Source organism: Pteropus vampyrus, unplaced genomic scaffold (genome assembly GCF_000151845.1).
Source record: "Pteropus vampyrus isolate Shadow unplaced genomic scaffold, Pvam_2.0 Scaffold2, whole genome shotgun sequence".
Classification (NCBI taxonomy): Eukaryota; Metazoa; Chordata; class Mammalia; order Chiroptera; family Pteropodidae; genus Pteropus; species Pteropus vampyrus.
In genome coordinates this window covers 24224550-24234792 of record NW_011888783.1, presented here as the reverse complement: position 1 = coordinate 24234792, position 10243 = coordinate 24224550, and positions in this window count along the sequence as shown.

The window sequence follows — 10243 nt, the reverse complement described above, 5'->3', positions numbered from 1 at the left end:
TCAAGATGATGACATCAGAGTGTTAAAGTAAACATGAAGCCCTTCTAAGCACAGGACTCAGAGCAACCTCACAGGTCACATGCCCACAAAACCAAGCCATAATTATTCTTTAATATATCAGTTATGGCTGCTTTTGTATTACAATAGCAGAGTTAAGTAATTTCAGCAGAGTCTGTGTGGCCCACAAGTCTAAAATATTTACTATATGGCCCTTTAAGAAAAGTGTGTCAAAACCTGCCTACGATTTCAAACATAGTTTTGAGGAGTAGGAGAAAATTTATGGAGAAAGTAGAAGTTGAGTTGTGCCCTGAGTACTGAGCAGAATTTGACATGTTAAGATTAAGAGGAATAAATGTATTGAAATCAGACCAGTGAGAATGATCTACTAATACAGAGTATGCACTTTGAGAAATAATGGAAGATAAGCTTGTACACCAAGAAAACATCCACGGAACTCTGGAAAATGGAATTTAACTTATTAAGAACTTTTCAAAAAGCAAACACACCCCATTTACGGATATTTTATCATGAGATATTTGTAAAAAAAAAAAACATTTTATCTTCAAACATAAACTGAGACATGGTAAAAACTGAAGATGAAAATGAGATCTTAGTATTCCTATATTATAAATCAACAATTTGACTTAGATTATTTCCATTAGAGCTACCTGTCATCTAAAATCATCACATACATATACATACACTCATTTCTGTATAATCCATCATATGACTTTCACTATTTATATTCATCAATAACTACTTAATGAATAATAACTACTTAATTAATATTTCCCTTACCGCAGATCATATGCCCCCACTCAAAGTGGAATAGCTTCCCTTACCCATGAGTCTTCTCTATTGCCCCATTTGAAGGCTGTAAAGCTATCACTATATACCACTCAACTACAGGCAGGCAGAAGGACAGTAATCACATGTCGATTTTATTGAACATTTGCCTGTTCTCCTACAGGGTGTGAGGTCCTCTGACACAAACTAACCTACTCCCTTCTTTTATCTGCCCACTGGCTCAGTCAGGATGCTATTACTATTCTGTACCAAAGCTTTCCAAACAACAGACCATAAAGTAGGAAAATCTGTATTTGGCACCATCTCAATGTGCTTTATGCTCGTTCTTTCATAACATGACAACTAGGCTTTTCCCAGCACCCACAGTCCAGTATGCTTAGTAAAATAAATTTATTTTTTACCTCCTTTCCTCCTACATCAGTCTCTTTAAAGATATTAATCACTGATGGCAAATTAATGTATTAGGTACTGGGAAAACTAAATTTTAACAGGGGATTTCTAAAACAGCAAAGATTTCAAAACAAAAAGAATAAATTTTAATAGGAAAATTTTACACAATGTACTTGAAATGATACTTTCAAGCATGTTTCTTTCTAGCAGTCTTCAAAAAAAAAAAAATAGGCCATGTAACAACTGTCATCCCCCTTTACCTTTATGACTGCCTACCTGGCAGTCAATCTTTATTGTGTATCTAGAGGCATAACTGTTGCCCAAGGAACCCCTCCAGAGCTTAGGAGCTTTGAGGCCAAATGGGCCCCTGAGACCAATCTGGAAGCCAAACTAGTTAGGCTATTAAGGTGACACCCTACCTAGTGGAATATACCATTCACTCAAAAAGGAATATTTATAGGGTGTGTAGAAACCTCTAGGCTCTGTAAAATAATAGATTTGCATGCAATACCCACTTCAGCTAAATTCTCTCATAGTTTATATAGGAGAAATTCAGTTGCTGAAAATCAGTTACTCAGCTTAAGAGTTTAATTATTCATTTGATTCTGAGCTGTACAGGAAAGGTAGGAAAGGCTCAGCCAAGGAAGCCAGACTCTGAGCAAGGGAAGAAGCCCAGACCATTTTCCCTGGGTCTTATCCCAGGATTAAATGCCAGCAAAAGATGCTGTAATTCATGGTGAGAGACCCACGTGAAAACTTAACATTTTTCTAGTGTTTTGTCATTAACAGCTATTGTTCATGGATTCAAATTTTTGAAATGGAAGGAAGGAAAGAAGGAGGAACTTTAAATTCTTTTGCTGTGCTAGGCAATTTAGAAATTTTATGAAGGTATAGCTACAACTTTTACCATTTTAAAGAGGAGGAAAATCTAGACCAGAGAAGTTAAGCCACAGAGGCAAGAACACATGATTAACTCTGTCATACATGTTTCCTGGCTTCTCTTTACTCAAATGGCAGTGTTCATTTCTTTGGGCCTCTGGTTCAGGCTGTCAAATAATACTGCTTTGGAATCCTGTACTGAGTAGCCATTGATAGATATTATAGAATCAACTCAAAATTAAAAGAGAAAAAATTCATATATTATGACGTTAGTTATTAATCTAAGCAGTTTCTCTATAATGAGACCCATCATCCCCATAAATTGATCTCAAGCTCTAATGTTCACATCTCATTTTTAAAAATAATAACTACCATTAAAGCAGTTATTGGAAGACTTCTAGATGCCAAATGGTACAGATCATATATTTTATCTTTAATCTTTCTAACAACAAATTAAGTATCCCTGTTTTACAGATGAGGAAACTGGCTAAATAATCTCCCTAAACTAGTAAATGAGAGAATGGGAATTTGAACCTAGGTCTCTCTGTCTCTTTTACCCAGTATTTAGCATTACACAAAATCCTAAGGTGTATGGTTATACCATCTGTATTTCAAAACCCATGGAAGTTTAGAAGTTAAGTACTAGCAGAGATTTACCCGCTTCAAGGTAAATCTAACATTTCTGTGCATCCACTCTAGTCTTTTTCAGTAGAAACGCACAAGAAAGTTGCACTCTTTCTACTGTATATCCAAGCATGTAACAACCCGTTTCCATATCAAGGAAAACCCATGATTTCAGCCTATTTAAACACCTACCAGCAGCTCCAAAGTCCTGCTACCTAAGAATGATTCTACTAGTTTCCTGAAGTTATGTTAACCTGTTCTCTGATATCTGCTTTCTCATCTTAATTCCTGAATCTTGAGTCTTGTCTCCAGTAACCTTTGCTAGGTGCATTGAGGCTGAAAGGGCTCTTTCATCCAGTGGCCATATAACAGATGTAGCTCTTAAGCTACATGTGTATGCTAATAACTCTCAAATTTACACTTCAATTTCCCTCTCCCCTGAGTTCCAGATTTATATATTAATTGCTTCCACAATATTTCCATTTGGACATGTACTAGGCATCTATGGCCAAAACAGAACTTTTGATACCAGGCCTCCATCTAAATACATTCTCAAGCCCTTGACAGCTCTTCCACAGCTTAATAAATGGAGAGTAGAAAAGTACCACTCTCCACCCAGTTGCTCAGGTTAAAAATCTAGCAGCCATTCTTGATTTCTCTTTTCTTTTCACCAATACCTAATCCATTAATGTGTTCTATTGCAACTGCCACTTCTTACCAACTCTGCTCCTAAAACTAAATTCCAAGCCAACACTATCACCATCCCAAACTACAGGAACAGTTCTTAATGGGTCCCCCTAACCCCAACCTTGTCCCATGTAACTCATCCCCATTACAGCACTTGCTAAAGTGTAAATTAAATTATGTTACCTCCTTGCTTAATCCCACCAATGGCATCCCATTATGTATACAATAAAACAGAAACATTGAATGCTGTCTATGGGTTCTAAATGATTCTGGCTTTACCTCCTTCTCTGACCTCATCTGCCTACACTTTCCATCTTCTTTTGCTCTCTTGAAAAATCCAAATGTGTTTGTCTCTCAGTGCCTTTCACATGCTATTTCTCCACTTGAAGCGCCTGTCCTTAAAGAGGCCCTCTCTGACTACCCCGAATAAAGTACTCCCCCACCTCTATCACATTACCTTATTTTATCAGTTGAGAGGCACTTAACTGGTAAATTAATTTAGATTAGTTATTTATTTATGTGTTTATTGCTATCTTCCCCATCTCCCCCGTAAGAATGTATGTTCCTTGATAGCAGGGGCATGACGATTTTATTTACTGCTGAATCTCCTATGCCTAGAACAGTCTCTGACACATAGTAGGCACTCAGAAAATTATTTACTGACTCTTAGACTGCCTGATTCCAGAAAAAAAGATATCAGACTCCAATCCAGAGAAGTAGTTGGAGAATAAATACCAAGACAGCAACTGCTATTTGCCTTGACTCCAAGAATGTGTGCTTCAAGTTCTTCTGGGATCAAGTCTGAATTCTCTCTCACAACCAGCTCAGTAGAGTAAGAATCAGTGACGGTCTGCATTCATAATAGTTGCTAAGAGGTATAAGGCCATGAGAATCAATTGTTGAATTTTCCCCATAGAATTTGATAGAGTTATGTCCCTGTCATCATTTGATGGGAGAAAAGTCCTCTCAAAAGTAGTCTAAATTTTTAAGCTGTATCCAGTCTCACTGTATAGTTCTAATGAGTTCCTGGAATTGCTACCCAAATCAGCAGCTGCTATTCCTGGATGCTATGTGAATTCTCTGACTCCTGAAACTTGTGGGTGAGATCTCAGAGATTATATTACATGCTAGAATTATGCTATTACACTAGAATATGAAGTAGTCCTCAGGTCTTTCATGCTCACTCCTGGAAGCAGCTATCCCCATTGCAATACTGGCTCCTGAAAACACTCACATCTCTGCTCGATGTTCCACAGCTGCTGTAAGGATCCCAGAAGGGTGTAGTAACCACAGTGGCTTGCCTGCTGAGAGTTAGGCCCACTGTAAGTGATACAAAACCTATAATAGAAGAAACTATTCCATTTGCGCAGAATTAGTAGTAGTTGTACCTCTAATTCACTCTCAGACATTATTTTGTTAATTAAATGATTTACAGTTTTCAGTGGGAAGCAGGACGGGATTGTTGAATAAGCAATCAGATGTTCAACAGCTATGTGATCCTGGTCAAGTTCTTCCAACCCTCTTTATACTTCAGTAGTGTCTGCTTCATATTTAGAGTGAGACTTAACGCTAGTCCCAGTTTTGTCTAAAAGATGGGCCTCATGAACTCCATAAATACTATTTGATGATGATTATCACCTCCCAGCCACAAGTCTTGATTTCTCTGTTACTATGAAGTTATTAATATTTGGTACCAGATGGCATTTTCAAAATAACTTTGATAGAAATGTTAATAACTGTTTAGTTTACTCTGGAAGACCAATGTATAACACTAACTCAGGGTAAAATCAGAAGACAGCTAATTTATTCATAAGGGAATAAAGAATGAAAAAAATCATGGCTTGAAGATATAAGGGGACTGAGTGCTTAACTGATACCATTTATATACAACAAAGCACCATAATAATCAGGATTTGACAATATATATTTTAAAAACACTAGTTCCTGATTATTAATTTTAAAACTTTTTTTTTTTATTTCTGGGAAGAAAATACTACTATAAAGGAAAATGTTGTAATATAGTGCCACTCCAAGTACTCAGATCACAGCATCATCATCACCTGAGAGCTTGTTAAAAATGCAAGCTTGGGTGCCCTGACCCACACCTCTTTAATCAGGATATCTGGAGTTGCCAAGTAGCTTTCAATCTGACAAGTTCTCCAGCTGACACTATACACACTAAAATTTAAGAAGCATTTTCAATGCACCAGCATCAAATGCTTATGAGTCAAAGCCAGTAATAAATGAGTGCTTCAATTTGGTTGGGACCTGTGTTTAACTGGAAAGCTCATGTTCCATTTAAAGGAAGAAGCTGCTATGCAGCTTTGGCCATTGTGGCTATCTGGAAATGCAGATCTATCATTGTCAACTTTTTCAATACTTCAAGAATACTTCAGGTAAAAACTAGGCATTTTGAAATGCTCTGAAACAATTAAAATTTTTAAATAAAGCTCAGGTATAACAAAATCTCTGTCATCAAAATATGTCTGAGGAACAGCTCAGAAGTCAGTGCAGGTATTCTGAGACAAGTAGGAGATGGAGCAGGGAGAAGTAGAAGATACGATTGGAGAGATAAATAAGACCAGAAGGTATAGAGCCTTGAAAGCATTGAAAAGATTTGGATTTTTTTCTGAGTGAAATGAAAAGCCATTGGAGGTTTCTGAGCAGAGAAATGATATAATCTAATTCATATTTAAAAGGGTCACTCTCACTACTGTTTTTCAGCAGCAAATCCAGGACCAGAGCTAGATCTCCAGCATCTCATTCCAGTAATGCTCTATAATATAGTCGTATTCATTAAAAATTCAATCAGCTGGTGTCAGAACCTTGGTACTAGCTCTGGACAGAAACCAGTAACATAATGTGTTCCTGGCAAGTGTCTCTCTAGTATGTAGTGAATGCCTTCAGTGATGCGCTATTTCAGGACAGCCAATTCTATTTTTAGATTCCTCTACTTCTTGGGACTAAACCCCAGTCTCCTTTTCTTTTGCCTATCCAGGTGTCTGGTGTTGCTGTGGAATTTAGATCTACGATAAGATAAATCCATCTTCTCCATGAAATGCTTTTCATTTGTCTATTCAATTTTTTCAATATAATATGGATTCATGCTTCCTCTCAAAGTTTTTTTTAAATTGAATGCCAAAACTTAAGAACACCCATTGAAGTTAGCTCATCATGGAATGAACTAGAACTATTACCTCCCTTAGTGAGGATATCATGCTACTTGACTCGTCATGCTATTTACTCCCATTCTGTTTGTTGATAAATTAAATTCTTAAGTAATTTTCTTTTCCAACATCCAGGAATTGTACAATAAATTTCTCTGACTAAAATGTGTGATTCTACATTTATTCCAGTTACATTTAATTTTGTCAGAGCAATGCTGCCAGCTATAAATTCATTTTGATGTGATTGCTGCCCAACATATTTGTATTCTTCCTGGTTTCCTGTTATCTACAATTTAGATAAGCATGTCGTTTATGTCTTTAAGTCATTCATGTAGTGCTGAATGGGACAAGGACTAATGACAGGTTTGGGAAATCCTCTAACCTCACGGAGTAACAATACCTTCCTGTAACCATGACAGACATTAATAATTGATAACGGCAATCATCTCTACAGATTTAAAACTTGATTCTGGTTTTAAAGTCCTTCGAAACACAGCACTCCTGGTAGCCAACACTAATCAATGATATTTGGCACTTGAGATGGAGATGATTTGACATCCTGTGTTCAGAACAAAGCAGAGTGACATGCTTCAGATTCACATCTACCATTTGATGTGGCACACTATTAAACTTGCTTTGTATTATGGACTGTTGAGTCGTTTCTTGTCAAGTTAAAGAGCACTAAAAATTAATCAACTTTTAAAGTTTTATAAACCACGTTTTGTTTGTCTAATTGCCAAAAAAAAAAAAAAAGTGGAGCCTCATTAACTCTCACTTGGACCATTTTTCACCTGATAACATTTTCTCAAGCTTTTTCCTCTCCAATTCATTCTCTACATCACCAGTAATTACCTACATTCATCTACCTACCCATTTCATTCAATAAACATGTTTTGTGTTTCTTCTAAGCATCAGATATAAAGGTAGACTCAGATTACAAACATGAGAAAGGCACAAGCCGTATATTCAGGGGACTCACAACCTAAAGGAAGACAGAGGCATGTAAGTGTTAGTAATGAAATATGGTACAATAATTAAAAAACAATGCCCAACTTAGTAAAGAGATCATCTAATCCAGCACAAAAGAGATGGAGTTCAAAAGGAGCTTCTTGGAGTACTGAATTGGGCTTTCTGAGTGGAGATAGTTCAGTGGATTTGGGAAGACTGAGAAAAGCATAGAGGTAAAATAGTGTAAGAAAACAGTAAGGACTGGTAAGACAGCATGAAGCAGTAACAGGGTAACATTTTGATAGGCATGGGTCAGAAAATGGAAAGTCTGGTAAAATAACAAACCATTTCCTTAGGTGATGAGAAGTTTTAAGCAAGAGAATGACATGATAAAGTCTGAATTGCAAATTAATCACTGAAAACTGTCATAAATATATTTATATGAGGCAAGACTAGAAACAAGGAGATTACCTTGAAAATCATTTCAGGAATCAAGGGAAAGATAAGTATCTGACTTAACACTGGAGGTATAACTGTAAAAACAAACAAACAAAAGAATGGAAGGATCAGAGAAAAATATAAGAAGTGAAATAAAATAGTAAACTTTTTGATTGATTTGATAAGGAGAGGCAAACACAGAAGCATTTAGTTAAGTGTCTATCTTGAGAAACTGGGTGGATGGTGTAGTCATCAATTGAGAAAGAGAATATGAGAAGGAGTTAGGAACAAATTGTTTAATTTAAGATGTGAGAGGACATCCAAGAGGATACATCTTGCAAATAGATTTTTTAGTCTAAAGTGCAAAGGAGAGGTCAGGGATGGAGATTACACAGTTCGTTTTTCCTCATGGCCAAAAGGATAAAGTCAGGCCTAGTCTGTCATTCCAAGTCTGCTCTTAACTGTACATACTCATAACTGTGGATACTAGGCTCCGAATCATGTCAAAACATTCCACAGCCTTGCGTCTTTAATCTTTCCTCAGACTAGAACTGATCTCCCCTTTAAACCCTTAACTCGAGTCCTATATATCTGAGTTCTAGCTTAATTTCTACACATTTGTGAATTTTTTTCTAGGTGCCTTAATTTAGAATTAAGTTCTCCCTCTATCATAGTGCTTTATTTCTTTTTTATATTATTATTAACAGCTTTATTGAGGTTTAATTCATATACCGTAAAATTCACCTATCGTAGATGTATCATAGATGCACTGTAAGCATATATATTTTATACCAATATCATACTATTTGATCATTGTAGCTTTATAATAAAGTTCAAAGTTAGATAATATAAGCCTGCCAACTTTTTCTTAAAATCGTTTTGGCTATTCTAGGTCTTTTGAATTTTCTCATAAATAGTTGTATAGAGTTGTGCATCTATCACCACAGTCAAGTGTCAGAATATTTTCACTACCCCAAAAAGTTCCCCCACATCCACTGACAATCAATCCCCATTCCTATCCTCAGCTCCAAGCAGCCACTGATTGGTGTCTATCTCTACAAATTTAAATGTTCTAGAAATATTATATAAGTAAAATAAATGTAATATGAGGTCTTTTGTGTCTGGCTCATTTCACTTAGCATAATATTTTTGCAGTTCATCCATGTAATAGCATGCGTCACTTGTTTGATCCTTTTAATTGCTGAAAAATATCTCATTGTATAGATATACCATATTGTGTTTATGGATATACTAGATTTTGCTTATCCATTTACCCATCAATGTTCATGTGGCTTGTTTCCAGTTTGAGGGGTACTAAGAATAATGCTGTTATGAACAATCACATATAACGTTTGTGTGGATATATGTTTTCATGTATCTCGGATTGAAATCTAAGAATAAAATTGCTGGATTATATGGTAAGTTTATGTTTAATTTTTATTAAACTGTTTTTTTTATTTTACATACAAACTGGCAGTGTGTGAGGGTTCCCATGTTGCCATACATTCACTAATACTTGATATTGTCAGTATTTTTTATTATGATCATTCTAGCATGTTTTTAGTGTGTAAGATTGTGGATTTAATTTCATTTCCCTAATGACTAATAATTTTGAGCATCTTTTCATGTAATAATTAGCCATTCATAGATTTTATTTGATGAAATATTCATTCAAATCATTTGTTCATTGTATTCATTATCAATTGCTTCATGACAAATTGTTCCAAACTTAGTGACTTAAAACAACAAAAAAGAAATTCTTATCTCAGTTTCTGAGGGTTGAGAATCTAGTAGACATTTAGCTTGGTGTTTCTGGCTGGCTCCAAATCTGTCATGAGACTACAGTTAAAATGTCAATTATCTGAAGGCTTGACTGGGGCTGAAGAACCCACTTCCAAGATGTTTCACTCACAAGGCTGTTAGCTGAAACTTTCCTCATGACAGTTAGCTTCCCTAGAATTATTGATCCAAGAGAGAGCAGGGCACAAGCTTCAATGGCTGTTGTGACTCAGGCTTAGAAGTGACCTATCACTTTTGCTGAAGCCTATTGGTTAGTGTAACTGTGATTCAGTATGGGAGGGCACTGCACCAAAGAATATCAAAAGACGAAAAAAATCATTAGAAGCCTTCTAGAGGCTGGTTGCCATAACTATATTTTAATTGAGCTGCCTTCTTATTGAATTGTAGGAATTCTTTACATATCCAAGGATACAAATCCTTTATCAAATAAATGATTTAGAAATACTATTTTCCTAATCTGAGCATGTTTTCATTTTTTATGATATTTTTTGAAGAGCAAAAGT